This window comes from Balaenoptera physalus (assembly GCF_965194825.1).
Source record: "Balaenoptera physalus genome assembly, chromosome: 14".
NCBI lineage: Eukaryota > Metazoa > Chordata > Mammalia > Artiodactyla > Balaenopteridae > Balaenoptera > Balaenoptera physalus.
Window position 1 is genome coordinate 59,008,589 of NC_138893.1, and position 25,544 is coordinate 59,034,132.

Genomic DNA, 25,544 nt, shown 5'->3' on the forward strand with positions numbered 1-25,544 from the left:
TGTGGCTGTGCTCTCCTCCGTGGCTCCGAAGCTTCCCTCCACCCCCCTCCCCGCCCAGCCCCTGTCCCCACCAGTGAAGGGGCTTCCTAGTGTGTGGAAACCTTTCCTCCTTCACAGCTCCCTCCCACTGGTGCAGGTCCCATCCCTATTCTTTTGTCTCTGTTTTTTCTTTTTTCTTTTGCTCTACCCAGGTACGTGGGGAGTTTCTTGCCTTTTGGGAAGTCTGAGGTCTTCTGCCAGCATTCAGTAGGTGTTCTGTAGGAGTTTTTCCACATGTAGATGTAGTTCTGATGTATTTGTGTGGAGGAAGGTGATCTCCGCATCTTACTCTTCCGCCATCTTCAAACCTGCCTTTTAGAATTAAAATTTTGTGGAAACTGATTTGTGATCTTCACCTTTAGACTAAACTCGGGATTAAAAGGGTATTAAATCAGAGTCAAGACATCAGTGGGGGTAAATGCACTTTCCAGTACACTGGAAATCTGAAGGCAGAGACATGAATCAGGGACCTGTGGAGAATGACTAATTTCTGTTAGAGCGTAGAGCATAATTTCTGTTAGAGCACCTATTAGGGCATAGGTTTGATGCTGAATTTTTTTTTACTTGCTGATCTTTTACTTTCTTTTTGCAAATTTGTCATGAATATTCTTTTTTACTCAAGTATAGTTGACTTACAATGTTGTGTTTCTAGTGTACAGCAAAATGATTCAGTTATACATACATATATTTTTCAGATTCTTTTCCCTTATAGGTTATTACAAAGTATTGAGTATAATTTCCTGTTCTATACAGTAGGCCCTTGTTGGTTATCTATTTTATATAGAGTAGTGTGTTTATGTTAATCCTAAACTCCTAATTTATCCCTCCCTCACCGTTTCCCCTTCAGTAACCATAAATTTGTTTTCTATGTCTGTGGGTCTATTTCTGTTTTGTATATAAGTTCGTTTGTATCATTTTTTTTAGATGACACTGAATTTTAAGAACAAAGGAGCTTTCTGTAATTCTCTAAAACAAAAATGATACTTGGTGTTAGTTCTTTCTGAAAAGAGAATTCTAGAGTAAACGATGGCAGTGGGATAGCAAAAATTGAATTTCTTACATTTGGGGAGATCCTAGCTTGTAAGGACAATGTGACTAGCTACTGAATATTTTGTGAGGGTTGAGGCCACCCATGATTAGAAATGCTGCTTCTGTTCCTGTCCTGTATTGCCACGGTACGTTTGGTATGTTTGTGTAGTCTTGGTTAAACAAATTGGAAATTTAATCTTATGGTAATCTTCGGTCTATGAGAAGAGCTGCAGAGATTTATCTAGCATTTTATACAATTACATTAGCTATAATTACATAAATAATAGCATCTGGCTACTATAAATTATAGTTCTGTATTTTTCTACTATGGGATTGGCTTTAAGTCTCCCTTGAAAATAATTGATAAAACCCTAAACAGTGTGGGCAAATGAATTTTAACTTTTCTGATGTGGTATTTTTATTTTCTATTGCTTTTCAGATATTGCTGTGTAACTCAGGGCTAATATTTGCATCTCATGCTGTATCGTTTCTGTTTCAAATAATATATGTGGACCTCAAACTAAATTTTGCAGCTGGGAAGTCCATGACCAAACAAGGCTTAGGCATGGCTGCATCTGGGTTCTCAGATGAGGTTGCCCAGCAATTCCCTCCTCTTCCTCTCTCCCTCCATTTGTTTCCTTCCTCTCTGGCTTCTCTCTCCTCTTTTCCTGATTCCCTCCCTCTTTGTCTTTCCTTTTTCTCAGTATGGACTTTGTTTTTATGAGCTCCTTTTTCCCAGATAGCAGGAATGATAGTGACCAGAAACTCAAGATTTAGATGGTACCTAGAGCTCTTCACTCCAGAACAAGACTGATGCTCTCTCTTCAGTTACCTACCTGACAAGCCTTAGAGATGATCTGATGGGGCCACGGTGATCTGATCAGTGTGGTCAGATGTGTGAAGTACTCTTTGGCTAATCCCAGGAAGAATGACCTGTGGAAAAGTGAGAGGCAAAATCAACCACACTGAAACTACAAGGAAGGTGTTCGCCACAGCCAAGGGGAGATCTTGTATAAGAAGATAGAGAGTCATGATAGATCACAAATAAGCTACACAGTTCTGTGCATCCCATACTCTTCTGCGCTGAAGTAGCTTTTATATCAGGGCGTTAATCAAATATGCAGAGTTTTCAGCATCTTGGTCTGTATTTGTTTAAAGTTCAGACTTTAAATGCTGTCTCTAATGCTCTCATTATTTTCACTAATGTTAACTCTATAAATATGTCTCTGACTGCGTAGAAGGTAAGAACGGCATTTCTCCTCTAAAGTACTTTGCAGAAATATCTGCTGATAATTATTGAGTGACATCTCACTCTTCCCGTTTGTGGGAGGTGAAGTTTGCTGGATGCTTCTCTAGCTAAGTATTTTTTGACCATCAATTAAAGGTAGATGCAGCTTGAGACCCAGTGGGCTCTTTGCCATCAATTGATCTGAGGCAAATTGTAATCTTCCCAAGTAGAGTTTGGCTTTCTGCATAATCTCATTCAAATCGTATGCCTTTGTCTTACCTCCATTTAGAGACATTTTTAATTAGTATTAGTCACAGTAATTACTGGAAATTCTCTTTTTCGATTGATTTCTATTGCTTATAAAGTGCGTCATTAAGTGCCACCACAGTTCAGTCTCTCAATTCTGAGGGTGGGCAGAAATAAGCATCTCTGTGCATGAGTAGCATATCATGGGGGGAATTGCTAATTTCTAATTGGTCATATTCAATTTTGGTTCAGAATTCAATCAGTGATATACATTCATAAGTTGTAAATTTTGATAGCCTTTTAAAAATAAAGTTGAATTCTTATGATTTATGCAGTGATTCTTACTTTGAATAGCCAACAAAGTTAGATCCTGAAACAGTCTTTTCTCTCTTAAGGTCACTGCGAAATACGTGCAAAATGTGTGTGTGAATCAGTGGATACATGTTTGTGTGTAGTAAGCTGCAGTTGAGGGTTGAGACAAGTGGTCCCACTGAGGTGGTGGGAGTGAAGTGGGGTGAAGGGGGAGTCCTATCATTGCCGCTGGCTCACCGTGTTGCCCCCTCAGCCTCTCTGTTCAGCTGCTCGTCAGTGCATGGGTGTAAGATCCAGTCCTTTTGAGAAAAGGATTACTTTTGTAGTAAGCCAAACTATCTTAGTACTTATCGTTTCATGCCTTCTATTCTGTGGACTACAGTAGCGCTTGTAATTCTAATACTACTGGACTTTTTAATTCATGAAAAATATAATTTTGATTATATACTATTTGATATAATTCATATGGTACATAAAAATGTAAAGGAAGCATAAATCTCCTTTTCAGCTTATCTTGAGAAAACTACCTTTAAGATTTTGATGAGGATTTTTTCTCCTTCTTTTCTTTCCTTCCTTCCTTCCCATAGTTTTACATAAATGGGGGGATAAATGCTGGTTTTTGTCATTATCTGAAACATGAACCTATTCAGTTCATCTACTAAACATTTTTATGATAATCATATTTCATAGATTCAGTAAGTTATTTGTGCTGTGATCAAATGGCATTTATTAATCTCTTTAACCAACTGCCATCTATTTCAGTAATTTTGTTTTCCCAAGAGTTTCCTGCTCTAGATTGTCTCTACATCTCTCTATTTTTCTCCTCTCAAGCTGAGTTAGTGAGTGACACAAAGGAACATGACCTGAGGCTCAGGTAAACAGTTTGGTCAGTCATGCTAGTGACGCTACTAAGCCCAGCAGAATCTGCATCTTGGGACTGGTTGCCTATTGGACAGTACCAGCTGCACTCGCAAGCATTCCGTTCTGTCAGTCTCCTCTCAAGGCATCTGACACAGGCCCCTTTGCTTCCCTTCCCATCAGCTATAAAGGCCTGCATTCTCCCAGGTTTATTATATAGAGAACTCAACCTACTTCCTATTTGCTTTGAAGGTCCCTGAAGACCAGAATTCTTCCCAGAGTGTTCAGGTAGGCCAGCTCTGCCCTTCCTCCCTGGACTCCTCAGAGCTTACAGGACAAGTTCTTTCCAGGAAACTCTTGCTGATCACCCCAGGTCTCTCTTGCACTGGGGTCCACGCTCTCCTGCAGCACAGAGGTGGGAGAGTTTGACCTCTATGTCTGGATCCTGGACCCTGCACCCTCCCTCCAAGCCATACTCAATTTCCAACTCCAGCAACTGTCTGCTGTAGGAGAAGCAATCCACTGGAGTTGTCCTGAGAGGGTGGCTGGGCTTCAAGTCTCCAAAATTCCCAGAATGTCCCCGCACCCAAATACAGGGAGCGTTTTCTTGTTTAATCTTTACAACAACTCTATGAGAAAGCATTTTTATCATCACTAATTTAGTTAGTTGTTTATGTATCTCCTCCTTCAGAACTTTGAACTCAAAAAAAAAAAAAAATGCTGAAGGAAGCAAGAAAGAATAGCAGTGATAGAAGATATTTCTTCATTTGGAAGCTGAGTTGAAGTGCCAAGATGATGTAATTTCATTAGAAGGTAAAAACCTAATGTCCGTTGTCTACTTCCCAAATGATGAGAATAGGTGAAGTTTCAAAGTTGTTTATGGACCTCTGAATGATCTGTTGAGGTGCTCTAGCTAGAAGGCTTCTTTCTTTCTTGCATTTTCCTTCAATAGTCTCTCTCCTAAAAGTAGGAATGTGCCATCATTCTGTTCTAGATATCCTAATACATCACAAAATTCTTTCCTATTGAGTTTCCATAGTGCTATATAATAATTCTCAATACACAAGCGGAAACAGCTGCTACTGTCAGAGTCTGGGTTTGGCATTAGACTCTGCTGTCCTTTGAGGTCTGGTCTCTCAGTCATTCAGCTCATTTGAGTATCAGTTTCGTAAATGGTGAGAGTAGACCTGTACATCCCAGTTTTACTATGAAGATCAAATGAGAGCCCATATATGAAATCAATTTGAAAACTAGACTTCTTTGGCTGGAGAACACATATAACCATTGCATTCCTTATAGACTTTCTCCTGCCTCTCCAGACTTTAGTGCTACTTTGTATTACATTATATAGCTTTGTCTCCTCCAATAGACTTTGAGGTTCTCCTGGGCAGGGAATGTATCTTACTATTTCCTGAGAGCCTAAAACTATGCTTGCTTACAAAATGAATGAGTGGATGAGTGATTGAAATTAGATATGTCATGCTTCTGCCAAAACTCCTCCAATGACCTGTATTGCACTTAGAAAAAGCAATCCAACCTCCCAGTTTTGGTCTGCAATGCACCTGGTGACCAAGACACAGCTTATTTTTCCAGCCACATCTTGCCATTTCTTGGCCCACATCACTCTACACCAATTCCTATTCTTTGACCACATCAAGCAGATACCAATCTGTTTACTTATGTGGAAGTTGTATACATTATATACAAATCTTTCCTCCTGAACATCTCAGAATGCTGATCTATGACTCAAACAAAATCAGCTGCAGACAGCATACAACCATGTCATGAGTTTTGAAATGTGCTTGGCAACAGAGATTCATTTCATGCATTAAGACCAAGAAAGCACAATATCACCCAAGTCTTCCCTGGAAATTTTTGTTTCTTATCTATAAAATGAATAGATGATCTCCAAAAGGCCTTTCTGAGTCCATGATTCAAATTCATTTTTGAAGGATAATAATGCTTCAGCTCTCCTTACTGATTAATTCTAGGCAGTATGGAACTAAGGGATAAAAAGATTATACAGTGAGTTAATTATACAGGCCATTTCTTTTTAGTTGACTGAGGCAACCACAATGCCTTGCATTTAACCTCACAATTGTAATGAAGCTCATCTTATCATATTCTCCATCTTTAGGGGAACTTCAAGGCTCAGAGAAATCAATAATAAAGAGCTTATTAGCAACTAATCTTCTTGGCAGTGAAAATACATATGCCAGCTGGGAGAGTGAGTTTTTTTAATGCTCAACAGTTTCCTCACAGATGTAACTTCTTTTTCATGATCTGGTACCCATCATGGGGCTCTGACTTTTAACTGACTTTGCTTTCTTCCATGCCATCAGCACTTGGCCATTTTCTTTCCTCTTTTTTCTGTAAATATTTGATCAGCTTTGGGTCAGTCTTGTGCATTATGGCCTTCTGAAGTGCCTGCTTGATCATTCACAGAAGCTCTAAATAAGCACCCATCTCATTCTTAAACTTCGTCTTGCCTGGAATGACTAGGGTGTTTTGTTTTTATTTGTTCTCTTACGGATATCGTAGCACAAAGAAGCTTGGCTTGGGGTAACAAAGATCTGAGTTTCATTGACGATTTCTGTGACCTTGAGCAACTAACTTAATTTTCCTGAATCTCATTTTCCAATTTAAAAAGTCTCATAGGTAGTTACGAAAACAAGTATTCTGTTCCCTTTCTAGCACCTGGTAAGGACACAATGATTTCAGGTTCCCCGTTTCTTAAAGTCCCTCTCCAACCTTCCTTTTTTAAATTATTAATTCTCAGGCTTCATTTTATTACTTTGAACTTTTACCATGCTTTGCATTTATCTTTTTTCCAAATAGATTATCCCAATTCAAATAATATTTCTATAATTAAAAATCTTTAAGCTATTTCTAAGTCTGAAGATGAGGTATACAATAAAAAGGACATTTCATTTAAAAGAAAACAAATTGCTATTTATTATATATTCCCAACCCTAACCATCACTTGTCAATATTTTGGGGTTAAGCTATTGTTTACTCCTGTTTAAAAAAAATAAGTTTGAGGAGGATTGACTATAAGTTTGCTCTCAGTCAAAATGAAACAGCTGTGATCTACCAAGAGGGAATCTAATAGATGGTTAAGAGCAGAGATGCTAGTGCTGAATGACTAGTGTCTAAATCCCGGTTCTATCACTTTTTTGGTATGACCTTGGAAAAGTTTCCTAATCACTGCACCTCAGTTTCTTCATCTGTCAAGTGGGAATAAAAAATAGTAATTCATAGAATTATCATGAGCATGAAATGTGTGCATATATGTAATACACAGACATACCTAGAAGAGTCCTAGAATGTAGTAAGCACCATATCAGTGTTAACTGTTTTCGTCATCAGCATTATTCCTATTACTATTTCTACTTTGCTATGCCCACTGTAATTGATAAAATAGTGTATTAAACAATATAGAAAGTTTATTTCTGGTTCACATAGAAATCCAAGCTGGTAGGTAGTCAGAGGGGAAGAGATCTCTCTGCTCTAGGATGTTGTCCAAAGACCCAGGTTTCATCTGTTTCACTGATCTCCTATTACCTACGGCAGGGGCCAGTAAGCTTTATCTGTAAAGGGCTAATGGTAAATAGCTTAGTCTTTGTAGATCCTGTGTTTTTTGTTGCAGTTACTCTACTCTGCTGTTGCCATGATGATATATAAATGAATAGGTGTGTCTGTGTTGTTGAGCACCCTGACCCAGCATGATGCTCTCATTGATATGATGAGTGCTGTCTTCGTGCTGCCACAGCCATTCCAGCCTATGGGAACAGGAAAGGAAGAAGCAGAGGGCAACATCCTCCTTTTAAGGGAATCAGCTAAAACTTGCATACTTCAGTTGTCACTGATGTCCCATGGGTTAGAATGTAGCCACATGACCATCCCTGACTACAAAGGAAGCTGGAGAGAGTGGCTTGATTGCCATAGTCCCAGCTGAAAGCAGGGAGATTGCTGTATAGGAGCAGAAAGAAAGAATGGATATTGGGAGACAATCATTTCTCCTAGAAGTTGGACTATAAATGTTATAGTGGAAATAAACATTTTCTTGGAGAAAAAAGTAATGAGCAGTATGGTTCTTTATAGAGTATAATATATATAAAGCATGTTCTTATTTATCCCTTTTGAAATCTGATATTTTTAACTATTCTCTAAAATAAGCGAGTCTTATTATTCTCAGTATCTGAGATAATATTAAACCTCAGGAAAGTTGAGAGTTTTCTCAAGGTCACATTGCTACTTGTTAGTTGAGTCATGGCTTCAGCTACAAACTTCATGTCCTTCCTGCTTCATCTAAACTTCTTTAAAATCTTAAACTATTTTGTTGATTATTATTGGGAAGTTACCAGCCCCTGCTACTCTGTGATGAAACAGGAACAATCATGGACAGGAAAGATACTGGATGTTTTAGTTTTCTATTGCTGTTATAACAAATCACAACAATCTTAGTGGCTTCATTATACAAACTTAGCAACTTACAGTTCTGTAGGGCAGGAGTTCAACACAGATCTCACTCAGCTAAAATCAAGATGTTGCCTGGGCTGCATTCCTTTCTAAGGGCTCTACAGGAGAATCCATTTACTTGCCTTTTCCATTTTCTAGGTGTGGCCTGCATTCTTGACTTGCGGTCCCTTTCTTCTACTTTCAGAGCTAGCAATGGCAGATTGAGCCCTTCTCCTGTAACATCTTTCTGATCAATTCAGATGGGAAAAGTTATGGACTTTTAAGAACTCATGTGAAAAGATTGGGCCCATCGGATAATCCAGGATAATTTTACCATCTCAGGCCCATACCCTTAATCACATTCTCATAATTCCTTTGCCGTGCAAAATAATATGGTCTTTCGTGGGTTCCAGGGATTAAGGTGTATGCATATTTGAGGGCCATCATTCAGCTCACCAATTTGGACAAACTTTTCTTTCCACCTTCTTTTCTTCACATCTTAATAATTGCGTCCTAAAAATTGATAATGACGGAGTATAACATTTGGGTCACGTATTTTGAAAAATTCTGAAAGAACAGAGTAATAAGACAGTCATCATTAGGGTATGATATTAGCATAAAGAAACTAGAAAGGAAAAGAAAATCGGTAGCCTGATGTAGACTCAGATGTAGTTATAAACTTCAGCGTAACTTTATATTACCCGTCACCAAACATTAATGAATCAAGGCTTTTTTTTGGCTGAAGTGTATGTTGCCTTATGAATATAAAACTTGTTATTTTGTGGATATAGTATAAAAAATAAGAAGAGTTGCGAAAAATACAACTGCAGGCCTATCTCTCATTTTTCCATCCAAACTGTGAACACTCTCTTTAGGCCAAAGTCAATTTTTCTGTTTCTGGGTACCTCCAAGCTCCTAGTCTATGCCCTCAGTCCCCAGCATGGGGCCAACTGCATGCTTTCTTCCTAAAATTGACATTTCACATAAATCTCTCTGGTATATAGACTGTAACCCGTGCCTTTATGTTACATATGTTTTCTACACCAGGACCTGCAATCACAGCACAAACCCTGATACTTATCATAGTGTAACAAATCTGGATTTTAGCTGTAAATTTGATAAAATAATAATTTTGAGTCACTGATTATAATACCAGTAATAAAACCTGTTTGGCTGAGCAGAACAACAAATATAAACATTTATCAACCCTTCAAGGGCAAGCATACAAGAGCACTGGATTTGGTATTTGTGCAGAGGATAAATCCCCAGACACCATCCAGATGAGCTAATTCACCACAAAGGAAAAGAAAATAGAAGAAAATCTTAAAATGCCTTTCACATAGGAACAGCTCAAAATTCATTTCTGTATTCTATTGGCCTGTAAATCCTCTACAGGAAAAATCAAATTACCTCAGGATGCTATAGTCATGAATTCTTCATGTGAAAGAATGCCTTCAGTTAGAATATCCTTGGAACCAATTACTGTTACCACAGAATAGTTGATAACCAGATTCCTTTCAAATAAGGTAACAGAATAACATCTCAGTTTACAGCCTGCGATTTCTCAAGGATCTGTATTCACCTGAAGGTAACGTTTGAATTCCTGTACTAGAATTGTGTGGCACGTACAACTGTATAGTCCTAAAGGTCTAGATTCAAGGACTTAAAAATATGCAGGGCTGGAAATGATCTTGGACATTATAGTCAAGTGTCCCTAAGTCCAGCCGTACCTCACAATCTATGTGGAAGAATTTTAAAAACATGGATTCCTGGGACCAACCAGAGAACCACTGAACCAGAATCTTTGGAAATGAGGCCCGTGGATTAAAATATGCAACAAGGTCTGCAGATTACTGGTCAAAAACAGTTTCATCTACAACATTCCGGACAGTAGTTTATCTGGTGTCTGCTTGTACATCTCCAGTGATGGGAACTCACTAGCTCCTGAAACAGCTGCTTGCATTTTCAGAACATACCAGTGCTGGATATTGTTTCTAGCATTCAACATTCTGTCTTAATCTCTTCTATGTGCTCATCTGTATCACAGAAGTTAGGAAGCTAAAACCTGCCTTCCCAAGATTTCCTTGCAACTAAGGATCCGGACTTGACATAGATTTCACCAAATGTCCCTTCTATGAGATTTGAAGAGAGAATGGAAGAAGAGGTTTCTTATCTCCAGCTTCTGGTTGTATGTGCTAGCCAACAAGAATGTGATTTTTCCAACAGAAGTTTCCAGAGTTCATTTTCTAGTCTTTTGGCTGTCAGTAATCAGTGGGTTTAGGGGCATCTGACTGCAATCTCTGGATTGCTGGTCTGGGTGTCAGTTATGCAGCTTGGCCAGTATTCACAGGCTGCTGTGCAGTGAGTGAATGGTGCACAGTGAGATGCAGGCCAGCATAAGTCCAGTGGTGGCCTCAGAGGTAGCTGCTTCTTTAGGGGGTCAGTTCTGTGCTGGTCTGGAGACTTTCCAAGAGGCTGACCTGGGGCCTGCTCCTTCAGCCTTCCAACAGCAACGTCAACACTTAATTTCTTGTGCTAAATCCACTTCATTTTATAAGGAAACTAGAGCCCAGGGAGAGAACTGACTTGCTCAGAATTATACATCTTTATAGTAGAAGAGTTGAGACAAGAATCCAAGCGTTCTCACTCCCATTCGAGTGCTTTTCTACTCAAGCCCGCATAGCCAAAGGAGAAAGTAGTTCATGCGGGGCTCCAGTGTCACTTCATGGGTGTGAGTGGTGTGTATGTATGTTTCTGTAGACGTGCCCAGAGCATTTGTATGTATCAGAAAATGTGAGGAAGTGAGTTTGAGTGTGTGAGTGCACATCATTGTCTATACCTTTTATAGGTCAGTTACCCTCTGATATCTTCCTTTAACATAAAAGCCCTGTGGTGATAGAGCATTCAGTGCTCAGCATCTTAGTATTATAAATTTATCAGGTTGATATTTTTTCTATGCAGATGCCAGGGTAGCAAAGGATGATGGGGATGCAACTGGGATTTGACTCGGAGAGGATGCAAGAAAAAGATCAAGGAAAGACAGAGCTCCCAATTTTGACCTCTAGCATCTACTTCATTGCTTCCATTGACCTGTTTTAGTCTTCTCCAAGGCAAAATTGATAGATGAAACCAATCCTGTAATTATCCCAGGTGCACCATAGTACTTTAATTTCAACAAAGCATTAGCACTCCTGGCAGGTAAGAAGAAATGTGTGCCTTAAGGTAGAGGAACATGGATTAATAAAAGAAAGGAAAAAAATCACAAAAAATGTTGGAAGAAAAATGGTTCAGTTAGTACTCTTTGCAAGCATTTGCCCAATACGCTTTCATGAAGTATCTATTATGTGCAGGATACTGTCAATAAAGATATCATATGAGCCCTTGTTCAATGTCTTGCAGAAATTGAAAGTTTCCGGTGGTTTTCTAAAATGTTTTATTAACCCTAGACAAGAAAATCTGGCTGCCCGGCAAGAGCATTTCTAGGTGAACCCCCGATGACCCCTATTGATCACAGCTCTCCATTCAGTTATTCAGTATAGAATTTGGCCGGAGATCAACAACAGAATACATCAGTGAACGATTTACCAAGTATTTCTTCTACTTTTGTAAAAATCAGGCAATTGTCTGCTCTGTCTTTTCCTTTTCTAATCCTCTGTTTTTTAATGTTCCCTTTGGGTGGATCAATATACTAATTTGCAAGTTTTCTTAGTACCCTGATTTGTAATTAAGGAACTAATAAAACACACATTTATTGGGAACTTTGTGCTAAGATAGGCACTGAGGCTTCAACTGTGAACAGAGAGTACAATGCTTATGCTCAAAGTTTTGACCTTCTAAATGAGCAATAATAAATTACAATAAATTGTGATTTTTACAAGGTAACCCAGCATGTCGTGGATACCTAAAGCCAGATGGAAGTCCTCCCAGAAACAGCGATAGAATCACTGAAGCCAGACCTCATGTAGAGCAACCAGAACTCTTTTATATCCTTCTCACTTACTTTCCTTTTCACTGTCCTTATTTCAGTGCTTAGTTCTACCTTTTCTCACTATCATCCTTTAAAGAAGACAGTAGTGAAATAACAAGTGAGAAGTTTTGATTTTTTTTTTCTTATCATCTAACCCTGCACTATCTTAATCAGTGGCCTATCAAATTTTTATCTCCTTGCTCTGAATATAGTTTACCTCTCCCCACGTCCCTTTTTTTTGTTGCTTTAAGCATTTTTACAATTCTTGCTCATTAGAGAATTTATTTTCCTTGACTCTTGCTACTGGTCTGAGCCATTCCTTTATAGTTGGGTGTTCTGCAGATATTTTTTGAACTTCAATCGTGCAGGGTCAGTCACGGTTCTAGGAACCACCAAGGAAGTAGCAGTGGACAAAACCAAGTTCCTGCCCTCCAGGAGCTGACCTATGGGAATAAAAGGCCAAAACAATGTAAAAAATAAAAATATTGCATGTTAGATGATATGATAGGAAGTGCTATGGAGATAAGCAGGAGGGGAAGATTGAGGGTCAAGGGTGGAAGTTGCAATTTTAAAAAGAGAGCCAGGGAAGCTGACATTGATTAGGTGACATTTGAGAATGACCTCAAGGAGGTGAAGTATTTTACTCACACTCTCATTTTTATCTTTGTTTCTATGCCCTTTCATCTTTTATACATAAACTAAAAAACAATTAAAAATCATTGTTTATTACAAAACCTTATTATAGAAAACAATAGAAAATACATACAAAGGAAAATTGGAAAGACTCATATTCCCATCCTATACCTAGGTGTGTGTGTGTGTGCATGTATGTGTCTGTGTGCACAGACATAAAAATGGGATCAAAATGTTCTTACTCTTTGGAACCTGTGCTTTTCACTGACATTATGCCATGGACATTTGTAACAACATTTTGAATAAGTAAATAATCCTCTATTGTTGGGCCTTAAAAAGAACTCAAAGGAACAACCTTGTAACTAAGTCTTTGAATATATCCATCACTAAACATTTTCCTACCAGAAACTTTTAGAATTGTTGAGACAAGTATATACAGTTGGCCCTTGAACAACATGGGTTCAAACTGCGTGGGTCCACTTATATGTGGATTTTTTCCCATAATACTACAGTACTACATGATCTGCAGTTGTTTGAATTAATGATGGGGAACACAGATATCTAGGAACTTTGGATACGGATGTTCTGACTAAGTTATACATGGATTTAAAAAAATTTTTTCTTTTCCATTATGGTTTATTGCAGTATATTGAATATAGTTCCCTGTGCTATACAGTAGGACCTTGTTTATCCATTCTATAGATAATAGTTTGCATCTGCTCATCCCCAACTTCCACTCCATCCCTCCCCCACCCCCCTCCCCCTTGGCAACCACAAGTCTGTTCTCTATGTCTATGAGTCTGAACTTATCTATGAAACAAACATTTGTGTCATATTTAATGTTCCATATATAAGTGATATAATGGTATTTGTCTTTCTCTGTCTGACTGACTTCACTTAGTATGATAATCTCTAGTTCCATTCAAGTAGCTGCAAATGGCATTATTTCGTTCCTTTTTATGGCTGAGTAGTATTCCATTGTATATATGTATCACATCTTCTTTATCCATTCATCTATCAATGGTCATTTTGGATAAAGAAGTTATACACAGACTTTTGACTACACAGAATGTAGGTGCTCCCAACGTCCACATTGTTCAAGGGTCAATTGTATTTTAGCAGCTGATACATACTTTTTAAATTGCTCTCCCTGAGATGAAAGAGCCCAAAGTTGTAGGATGGTGCTCAGACGTAGTTTCCGAGAAGCATCAACATGTGGGGCTAGAGCTGCTATGGCCGTATGGACTCCACTTCAAAGTGAAGGTGAGCCTTTAGTTGGGACAGGCAGCTGGAGGTTGAGGACAGGCTGTACATAGCTAAGGAGGCTCAGGCAAATACCTGGAGTTAGGGAAAGGCCAGCAGTTCCTTTAGTCATGTCCTTTGTCTTCTCGTGGTCAGCGAGGCACACCTGCCTTCATGAGGGCATTTTTCAGGGTTTTAGGATATAGAAATAATTATATTTGTAGCTGATTTACATACTTATAGATGCACATTCCCGAAGGCCAAAACCTCCCTGTTCAATCACCTCACTTAAATTGTTAAGCCAATATCATTTCGAATATACTCAGCTTTATGATGTCTTTTAAAAGAAAACGATTTATTATTCTGAAATTCCTTTGCCATAAAGATGTGAGTAGATTGAAAGTCTTTAAGCCTCAAGAAGGACTTACTTAGAAAGTCTATAATAAGTAATTCATATGGTTCTTGAAACTGCAAACCAAAGCTATCCTGAAAAAGTGCCTTTCAGAAAAATAGTGTATGTCTCTTTTCTACTGTCCTGCTGCCCAGTGCACAGAAAAAGGATGAGGCCTCAGTGCAGAGAATTTGTTGTCATGGTCACTACAGATGGATTTCTATTTGTGAGGACCTGACAAACAGGAAACTGACAAAGCAATATAAATGTCTTAAAAATGACCTTCTGTAAGTGCCTTGAAGAGGCACTTGCTAACAAAACCTAACTTCTAAGTGGTTTGGGGAATATAAATAAACTAATGTGTGTGAAGTGCCTAGCACATTGAAATACTCAAATATATTGGTTGTTATTACCATTGTTATGAAGTTGTCATTATTAAGGTATGAATGTGAGCCAGTATCAGCGATGACGTCTAAAGTCAGCACAGACTATTCTGATGACTCTTTTGCAATTTTTTTCCCCTCTTGAATTTCCATCTCCTCAATAAGAAAATATGAGGGTTGGCCAAGATGTCTTCTGAGACATCTCCCAGCTCCAAATGTTGTCTTCCGTTAGCTCTACAATGTAAGAAATGTTTTATGGTGTTTTACATTCACTTTTTTAGATAAGTTTTATGTCATTTTAATTTGGGCCTGTTGGAGGTGAGCAATCCCTCTGTATTACTCTGTATTATTTATTTCTTCTTGACTGTGTATGTGCGTGTATTCATGGCCTGCTTCAGAAAGAAAGGGATGGAGTTCTCTATAACCAACCACAAAATACCAATTTTCATCATAAAATATTGTGTGAAGAAGCTGCCATATTAGAAACAACAATTCCATGTTATTTCAGGAAATTAAAAAGACAAAAGATTTGGATGCAAAGTAGTAGGTAGCAAAGTTTGTGTGGAAGGTGAGACAGGGGCACTTAGAACAAGAATTTTGAGCCCAAGGAGTTTTGTTTCAAGCCCCAATCCTTTTTCATCTAGCAGTTCCCATTCCTTTAGCCTTGAGGAGTTTTAACCATCAGCTTCAGGAAGGCATAGGGTGTCTTAGTCATGATCTTTGAGCTGAGTGGGAGAACTTGAAACAAATGTTTTAGTGGAACGTACTCCTTTGATTTTTGTTTTTCTCAGCATAAAGTTGTTTGTCTTTGTTTTACTTTTACTTTTTTTTAAACGAGTGTGTGTGTGTGAATATATATGAAAAGTACTATCTTCATTTTTCCTCCTTTCTCTGTATTTCATCAACAAATGCAGTGTTTTTTTTTAACCTGTGCATAGTCAACTCTATCAATTCCAAATTAGAAGAGATCCAAATCCAAATAATAATGTTTGCAGGTTTCTGGGTTAATATGAAAAAAATTAGTACAAACTGTATATCTTGATCTGCATAGAGAAACTCCAATATATTCTACCATTCTCTAGTTTCTTCCTGAAATTTATTTCCTTAGGTAACAGAAACTTCTAGACCTTTCTAACATCTGGCTCTGAATGCAGATCACCTGGGTTCAGACAGACACCACTTGGTAGATTTAAAATTTGGGATAAGTCATTTTTCTGCACCTATTTCCTCATCTGTAAAATATGTGTCATTGTAGGGAGTCACTGCCTAGGTAACATGGTAAACACTTAATAAATGTTAGTTATTACTGTTACTTTACGCACAAGAGCAATCTTAACTGTATCTGAAGATCCTGTTCTCCCATCAGGGACTATAAGTTTGCATTCTCATTTAACCACATGACATATTAAATACAGCCACTATCTTAGACAATAGCTCCATGTTTTTATATTATTTAAAATACATAAGTATTTAATGAGAGTATGCTACTCAAAAATCTTAGTACAATGTTCATTAAATATTTATCCATTTTTAAAATTTGATCTCATTTGCATCTATGAGGTTCAAATAAAGATGTTTCTAAGAACAATTATTTGAAATATGTATTTATTAGTAGATTAAAAATATAAAATTATAGCAGAATAGAGTGTTCTTATGTGATTGAGTTTTGTCTGAAACCACCTTGAGAACTCCCTAAATGTACTTTTACTCCAATTACCTTCCTTACTGTCAGGGTTTCTATCTGACAACTCCAATCAATGTGTCTTGTAGGCAGAATAATAAATGCCCCCTCACCCCCCGAAAGATGTCCATGTCCTAATCCCCAGAACCCATGAATATGTTACCTTACATGGAAAAAGGGACTTTGCTGATTAAATTAAGAGCCTTGAGATGGGGAGATTATTTTGGGTTATCTGGGTGGGCCAGTGTTATCACAAGGCTCCATAACAGGGAGGTAGGAGGATCAGAGTCCTAGAGAGAGTGGCTGATGCTATACTGCTGGCTTTAAAGATGGAGGAAGGGGTCTATGAGCTAAGGTATGTAAGGGACCTAAGCAGCTGGGTAAAAGAATGGAATGGATTTTCCCTTAGAGCATCCAGAAGGAAAGCAGCTCTACATATACCTTGATTTTAGGACTTCTGACTTCAAGAGATGCAAGATAATAAATTAGTGTTGTTTTAAGCCATGAAGATTCTTACAGCAGTGGAAACTAACACAATGTCGAGTAGCTTCGTTCACCTGTATGGAAAAGGATGTTCTAGAGGATCCCCTAAGTATCATGAAGAACATAATCTTATGGTCAATAATTGCATTTTGTGGGCTATTGAATGTCTCAAGAGATTTTGTTCTTATAATTGCAACCTTTTCATCTTCTCTAGGGCAGTTTTATGAAGCTATTTATATTTTGGATGATAAGGCACGTTTAAAAGTCTTTCTCACCAAAGGATAAAATGCATATTTTATTGTCTAAAGTGTCCCTATTTTCCTATAACACTGAAGTAAAAATTTGCATCTCCTAGAAGTGTAATGTATTTTCATTAATCTCCAGAAATGAGATCATACCCTAAAGAATACTTTGGCTTTTGAAAGGAACAAAAGTGGTGAAGTATAGGAGTTGGTTTCTTGTGGACCATTCCTTTCGGATTTTCTCACTGGGCTCATGCCTTCTTCATTGCCTGGGGATAAATGAACCACCCATTTTGTTTGCTAGGGCAGAATAGGGCATCAGATTGTAGCCCCTGAAACACATCCTTGAATGATGGCTTTTGCACTAGAAATTCAGCTCTGTGACACTGTGGCCCAGTTACCACCTGTATCCAGGTACTGGTCTACCTAGATATGCAGAGAGTTTTAATTAAATGCATGGTATTTACCATTCTGCCTTAGTTTCCTGTCGGATGGTTAAAAAAAAAAAAAGCCATATGCAAGCTAGTTAGAACTGAAGTTACTGAAGAAGAAAAACTGGAGCTATATCCCTCCTTTCCTGTTAATTTTCATTATTCCTCCTTCAAACCTTAAATCTCCTAACCCAAGTCCTTTTTCTTCTTTATCTCACCTTTGATCTCACATTGTCAACATAAACATGGAGATTTTTCAATCTCAATCTCTGTTCAGGGTTGCAAGCTCACATGCTTACAGGGGTCCAGTGGGCAGCACAAATAAGTGAGTCAGGCAGTGGCTACTGAGTGGTGGGGATTATGGTGAACTGGAGCCCATATGCCCTCTCAAAGGGGTTAGCTGCTCCCCAGTTAATTTTTGGCATGTTGAAGCATAGGAGTAGTGTTGCCAGATGTTCTGACTTTTTAAGAAAGAGAAGCCAGAAATCTTTATTTAATGTCACCCAATCTTTATACTTTGTGGATCAGACCTAACTTCCCTAGAATGGGTTCAGCCTGTGGAAGGATAAAATCTTGGTTTATAATATTTCTATTTTATTTTTATTATAGAAATGCAGTGTTTTCTGTGTTGTTTTTTCTTCCTAGGACCTCATTTATTAATTCTCGAAGGATTAGATTATGCAATGGCAATTCCTAGGAATGTCATTTAAAGAGAATCTAAGAACATCAAGAAAGGAGTCTTTGAAAAAATTGCAGCTAAACTGAGGTCTGAGGGATAGATAGGAACTGGTTCAGTAAAATAGGGGAAGGTATACGTGTGAGATGTGGGAGAGTTCTAAGAGCAATTAGTAAAACAAAGTCACAGAAAAGAGGGTACGATACTTGAGAAGAAGCCAAAGATATTCAGTTTGGCTGGAATTCAGTGTGAGAAAAAGGGAATCATAAGAAATGACCCTGCCCTGGTAGGTAGGTGCCAAAATGGGGAAAATCCCCTGTGCTGTAATGGAATTCAGCTTTAACCTGAGGCGATAAGGGACCCATCCAGTTCTCTCCTGAGGCTACCATTCTTCTCCATCCCAGCAATCCTTCTCTAATTTATTTGTTTGGCTCAAGGCTACCCAATTCTCCTGTAATGGTGAGCAAAGAAATGACTGGGGCTTGGGGTGGAAGGCAACCTGAGAAAACTAATTTGTTGGGCCAGGGATTTCCCTGGAGCTAGGGACTGAGTCACTGGACCAAGTTAAAGTGGTCTGGAGGCCCTGTTGCATGAAATGTAGAAGAGCTCTTCCTTAGAGCAAAAACTGATTTAGGCATATTAGTTTTCATGGCATTTCCAATGGCCGTTAGAGTATCAACACAAGAAATGTGAACTCTCTGATGGTTTTGGACTTATGCTTGGTGTGGCTCAAAGAAGAGACCATGTAGATATTAAGTATGGGCATTGAGAGGGGGCTGATATATTGAAAGTTTTCTGACCTATTTCCTAAGGCAAAGGAGAATGGCTTCAAGCCTTTGTAGTGACCAGACATCTAGGAAAACAGATGAAGGAAATAGCAAATGAGAAGACCATCTGAAACATGGAAAACCAAGTCAAGTAGCAGTTTGGTCATGTAGAAGTAGGTCATTCTATTAACAAAATACATAATTTTATGTTATTTCACTGTTTCAAGATGTATTATGCATAATAATATCCTAATGGCTATTTTCTGGGCTGTAGTCTAATCATTTTCCTAGACTGAAATTGTTAGAAAGATGATGACACCAAGTGAGAAAGATACTGCCTTTATCATTGAACAAGCCATCTAACTGCTCTTTTTCATAAATGAGAAACATTGGGTGTAAATTAGTTTGAAATTAGCATAATTTGCTGTGTTTTTATTTTCAGTATGCAGGAAATAGTATACCAAGCTCCATTATGAGTTGCAGAATGATTTCATTAGCATAACTGAAGCAGATGCTATTTCTTGAGATAATACGTAAATGTGTGTGCTACTACCATTTTTGGATTTTTCTTGTGTTGCACTGTTTGTAAGCAGACACCTTAACCATGAAGTCCAGAAGCATACAGTCAACAGAATAAAAGACATTAAAAAATTGCAGCCAAGTTAGACTTCCCTTGGGAAACACCAGGTTGGAAAATTAGTCATTTTTCTTGGCAAATTAGCACGATATAATTGGAATAAATTGTTTCCTTGAATATCTTAGCACAGTGACTACATATCTGTAAATATCTAGACTTTATCCCACTACTATATACATACTTATGTACATATTTTCTTTACATATGAAAAGGTACATATTCCTCTAATTAAAATAGCATGGAGTCCTCTGTCCTAAATTATATTCAAAATTATCTTTAAGTACTTATGTGTCTAAATCTGATTCCTTACCCTAACTTTCAATGTCTTTTATAAATTACTCCTCTCATCATATATAAAGCTAAATAGCCTTGGGACATCCCTGGTGACGCAGTGGTTAAGAATCCACCTGCCAATTCAGGGGACATGGGTTTGAGCCCTGGTCTGGGAAGATCCCACATGCCACAGAACAACTAAGCACGTGCGCCACAACTACTGAGCCTGAGTGCCACAACTACTGAAGTCTGCGTGCCTAGAGCCCATGCTCCCCAACAAGAGAAGCCACCGCAATGAGAAGCCCACGCACCACAACAAAGAGTAGCCCCCGCTAGCCGCAACTATAGAAAGCCCGTGAGCAGCAAAGAAGACCCAACGCAGCCAAAAATAAAAAATTAATTAATTAACTAAAAAACAAAACTAAATAGCCTTATCTCACTCATTTCCAGAAAAATATCATTGAAAAAAGTAAATTGGTCACCTCAAATTAATCCCACAATGATTTGCCTATTTATAATATTTGTAGCTTAGTTCACAATTTTTAATAACTACTGATTTTGATCACTTTTGTGTCAACCATTATATGCGCATTATCTCATCACAACAACCCTGAAAAATAGGTATTATTTCCCATTTTATGAATGGAAAAAGTGCAACTTAGGTTTAAAAGTGTGCTCAAGGTCACATAGCTAATAAGTACCACTGCCAGAGTTTGAGCTAAAGTTGACCTCACACCCAAATTTGGGCTTTTAACCTCAAATGCTACATAATCTCAACTAGAAGTTCCCTAGTCTTTCCCCACCTTTTGGAATCCCACTCTTAAGGCTCAGCACAAGTCCCAATATCTTCCAGATGCTTTCCTCTACAAAGTCAATAGACATCATGCCTTCCTGAGTGTCAAGGACAGTGGATCTCAAACTTGTCCTCATGGTGCACAACCTTGGAGGTTCTGACACCCTTTGTTAACACTAGGGAGTATTACTATGTTTAGTTACATCATAGCAATTAGAAGCACATTTGTAAGTATAAAATATGATTCTATTAATTTCAATATGAATATAGGTCTCCTTATCAAACAAAAATCCTCAGCAAACTGATGACATAGATTTAAGAAATCAGACTTCTAAATATTCCCATTAAAATTTGAGTCTTGTCTTACTGTGATATTTGTTAGCATATTCAAGCAAGCTGTTAAAAGCAAAAACATATGTTTTGAAAATGTATTGGAGAAAAAACTAAATCTGAGAATTTTACAAGCTTATTTTCATTCCTTTGACTTGGGACAAATCCACCATATTGTATTTTTTTAATACACTGCCTTAGTGTTGCCCAGAGTACCCTGGAGAACCAAATTAGAAATTCACTGGCATATTGTGTGAATTATCTGAGACAGTGATTATAAGGCCATTATAAGTAGAATTCTTAAAATTCGTGCATTGATAGCTTTTGTTTTTATGTCTGTAGCGTGTGTATATGTCATTTTTCTATGAGGCTGTCTTTTACTTTCAGTACTGCTTTTGCTCTCAGTTTTCTTTAAAATCTACATTCAGTGAAATGCACAAATTTAACGTGTACAACTCAATGAGTTTTCTCAAATATATACACCAGTGTAACTGCTAGCCATATCAAGAGGTAGAACATTTTTGTCATTCCAGAGAATTCCTTCTCAGTCAATGACCCCTGCCCCCAGAGGCAACGCTTTTCTGATTTTTTTGTTTTCAATGTAGATTAACCTTGTTCTAGACTGATATACACAGAATGGTACAATACGTGTGCTCTTTACTGTCTGGCTTTTTCTGTTCTGTGATTCCTCCGTGTTGTTATATGTACCAGTAACGCATTTTTTTTTAAATTGTGGAGTAGTGTTCCTTTTACAAAAATACTGCAATTTGTTAATCCATTTTCCTACTGGTGGGTATCTGTGTTAATGACGGAAGTCATCTAGAGGACGTGACTGCTAGTTGACCTGCAAGCTGGACCCGGGCGATCAGAGGTCCTTCATCTCCTCTCCAGTCCCTGAAGGTACTCTCTGCCTGCCAGTCTCATGGTGGGAGATGTTTTCAGAGACACAGACTTGAGAGAGCAATGTGTTGTGGAGACCAATGGGACTGAATACATGATTAAACATAGTTAAGGGGTCTGTATAAACTTTTAAGATTCTGGTTGTCAGGTGTGAAGTTCTACTTATCTTGCAGCCGCCCGACACAAACCTGGTACTTAATTTCCTTGCTTATTAAAATTGTCACCTACCAACCTGGAGGGGCTGCCTCTTTCTTTGGTCATTCTTTGCCCTCTGTATATGGGGATCAATTTGCAAACCAGGTGGTGTTTACAAGGTTTTTTTTGCATTATGAATATATGTTACGAATAGTCTGGAACAAGTCTTTTCATAGACATGTGTTTTCATTCTTCTTGGAAAACAGGGATGGTATATGTTTAACTTTATAAGAAACAGTTAAACTGTTTTTCCAAGTGGCTGTACTATTTTACATTTCCACCCAACAGTATATGAGAGTTCCAGTTTCTCTATGTTATCCCAACATTTGATTTTGTTACAGAACTCAGGTTCGGCTGCTCGCCACTAGAAAGCCAATAATTGAGAGACTAGTGTTGGTTGGAAAGGAAAGGTTGCTTTATTTAGGGAGGTCAGCCACCTGGGGAGAAGGCAGACTCATGTTCAAAAACCGACTCTGAAGATTCTGCTCGACCATGAAAGTTTTCAAAGGGAGAATCATTTGGGGAGGAGGTCAGAATCTTTGTTACCTTCCACTGTGTGCAGACTTCTTTCTGATTGGTTGGTGGTGAGGTAAGAGGGTGCTGTTCCAGGAATCTTGTGTTCAGCCTGAAGTTACCACCCTCCACCTGGGTGGGGGCCTTAGTTCCTGCAGAAGAACTCCGATACTGTTATGTCTATTCCTTGAAGAAGAACCAGGACCCTGCCCCATGCTACACTATAGTTTCTTGATCTCTCCTCCTTTGTTTCTGCATTCCCTCACTTCCCTGATAAGCAACTGTTTAAATCTACCCTTTGCAACGCAAGGAAGGTCAAGGAGGCTGAGTGAAACCTATTTCCTACAAATGAAATGGGGGACACAGAAATGACTTGTACCTGGGAGGGCCCCAGAGGGCCCTGCTTGGTGTCAGTTTTGTTAGTCTTGTTGCCATCCTACTGAGTGTGTACTGGTATCTCCTATGGTCTTAATTTGCATTTTTCTGAGGGCTAATGATGATGAGTGCTTTTATTTTTGAGCTTATTAATCATTTGCGTATCTTTCTTTGTGAAGTATCTGTTCAAGTTTCACTCATTTTTATAGGATTGTTTGTCCTTTGGTTATTGAATTGTAGGAGTTATATTTTCTGAAAGCAAATCCTTTGTCAGAAATATTGTTTCATAAACATTGTCTCCCGGTGTGAGCCGTACCTATTCATTTTCTTAATGGTATCTTTTAATGATCAGACATTTAAAATTTTAATTTGTCTAATGTATCCGTTTTTAAAATGATTATTACCTTCTGTGTCTTGTTTAAGAAATGTTTGCCCAACTCTAGGCCACAAATGCAGTGTTCTGTGTTTTACCCTAAATACTTCATTGTTTTAGCTTTTATGTTTAGGTTTATGTTCCATCTCATAATAGGTTTTAGTTACGGTGTAGAGTTTACAGTTTATTTTTTTCCATGTGAATATTAAGTTGTTATAGCACCTTTTATTTTTTTAAGGGAAAGACTTTCTTTTCCCCAGGTTATTAAATAACCAGGTGTCTTGTGGGAAATTAATTGGCCATATAAGAATTTGTCTATCTCTGGACTTTATTAGGTTCCATTGATCTATTTGCCTGTTATTAGACCAGTATTACATTATCTTTATTACTGTAGTTTTCTGCTAAGATTTGAAGTCATGTGATGAAAGTCCTTCAGTTTTGTCCTTCCAGATTGTTTGGGCTATTCTATGTCCTTTGAATTTTCATATAAATTATAGAATCAGCTCATCAATTTCTATAAAATGTCTTATTTATTCCGTAAATGCTTATAGATGGCCATCTCCATTGACATGGCTTTCTTCTTGTATGCATGTCTGTCTCCAAATATCCCCTTTCATAATTATACCAATTCTGTTGGATTAGGCTCATCCTAATGATCTCTTTTTAACTTGATTTCCTCTCTAAAGACCCTACCTTCAAATAAGGTCACATTATTAGATACTAGGGATTAGAACTTTAATATAAATTTTAGACAAAATTCAACCTATAATACCTCTATTGGCTTTCTAGTTATACCTCTTTGGATTTACTCTTATATTTTCTCTAGGAGTTGTACTATATATCTTCAACTCATCACAATCTTTGTAGAGTTGATAATATGCAAACCTTCAGTAGTATAGTGTCATTTAACCTTCTACTCTATCCTTTGTGCTCTTGATACCATGTATATTACATATGCCTTATTATGAGTCTTACAATACAATATTATCATGTTTTCTTTAAACAGCAAAGGCTTTAAAAAAATTCAGTGAGGAAAAGTATAATCCATTATATTTATCCACTTGCTTTTCTGATGCTCTTCAGTTCTCTGTAGATCTGAGGTTCCACACATTGTGATGTCTTTCAGCCTGAATAATTTCCTGTAGCATTTAGTTTAGTATAAACTGCTGTCAATGAGTTCTTTTGCTCTTGTTGTCTTTATTTTTCCTTCATTTTAAAATAGTATTTTCTCTGTCTATAGACTTCTGTGCTTGACAAGATTTTTTTCTTTCTATCGTCTTTTGGCTTCCATTACTTCCATTATTTATAGGGCATAAGCCATCATTCATATTTATCTTCTATGTACTATATTCTCCAGCTTTTTAAAGATTTCCTCTTTATCTTTGGTTTTCACCAGTTTGACTCTGTGGTGCTCTTTAATTTGTTTCTATTTTGGTCCATTGAACTTCAGGTATCTAAAAGTTTATATTTTCATCAACTTTAGGAAATTCTTGGCCATTAGTTTTCCAAAATTTTTTTTGTCTACAATTTACTGTTATGTTCATCAAGTGACCTTTTTACTTTACATGCTATACTTTTAGTTCTCGAATTTTGATTTAGTTATTTGTTTTCCTTTTTCTGTTTATTTTCCACATACTTTCACTTCTTATGACTGTAATTTCCTTTAAATTATTGAGTATATTAATAATAGGTATTTTAAAGTCCTTGTCTGCTAACTCTAACATCTGAGTCATCTCAGGGTTGGTTTCTCTTAACGGATTTTTTTTCTCTTGACTACTGGTCAAATTTTCTTGTTTGTTCACTTGTCTAATAATCTTTGATTATTTCACTGATGATGTCTGTTACACAGAGACTCTGAATTTTGTTATTGTCCTCTGAAGAGTGTTGATATTAGTTCTGTTATGCTGTTAACTTGGTTAGACTCCAACTCCAAACTCCATATCTTTTGTGGTGGTTAGCATCTGAAATCTGCCTAGTTCTTTCAACCTTCCAGTTGTTGCTTTCTACCAGGCTCCTTGGGATCTCCCACACAGGCGCTGTTCAGTGGCCAGTCAAGAACTCTGGTGTTGTGTATTTATGCATGTAT

At 37.7% G+C, this 25,544-nt stretch overlaps 1 protein-coding gene and 1 long non-coding RNA gene across 3 annotated transcripts in view; one reads left to right on the forward strand and one right to left on the reverse strand.

The window, feature by feature from the left end:
• The window catches only part of HTR7 (5-hydroxytryptamine receptor 7), a 680,316-nt gene that overhangs the window by 277,638 nt on the left and 377,134 nt on the right, over window positions 1-25,544 (forward strand). The window lies entirely within an intron of this gene.
• The window catches only part of LOC309642536, a 48,776-nt gene continuing 24,471 nt past the window's right edge, over window positions 1,240-25,544 (reverse strand). Inside the window, exon 2 of the long non-coding RNA XR_014253248.1 lies at window positions 1,240-25,436. This is a non-coding gene — a long non-coding RNA (uncharacterized lncRNA). The remainder of the gene's footprint in view (window positions 25,437-25,544) is intronic.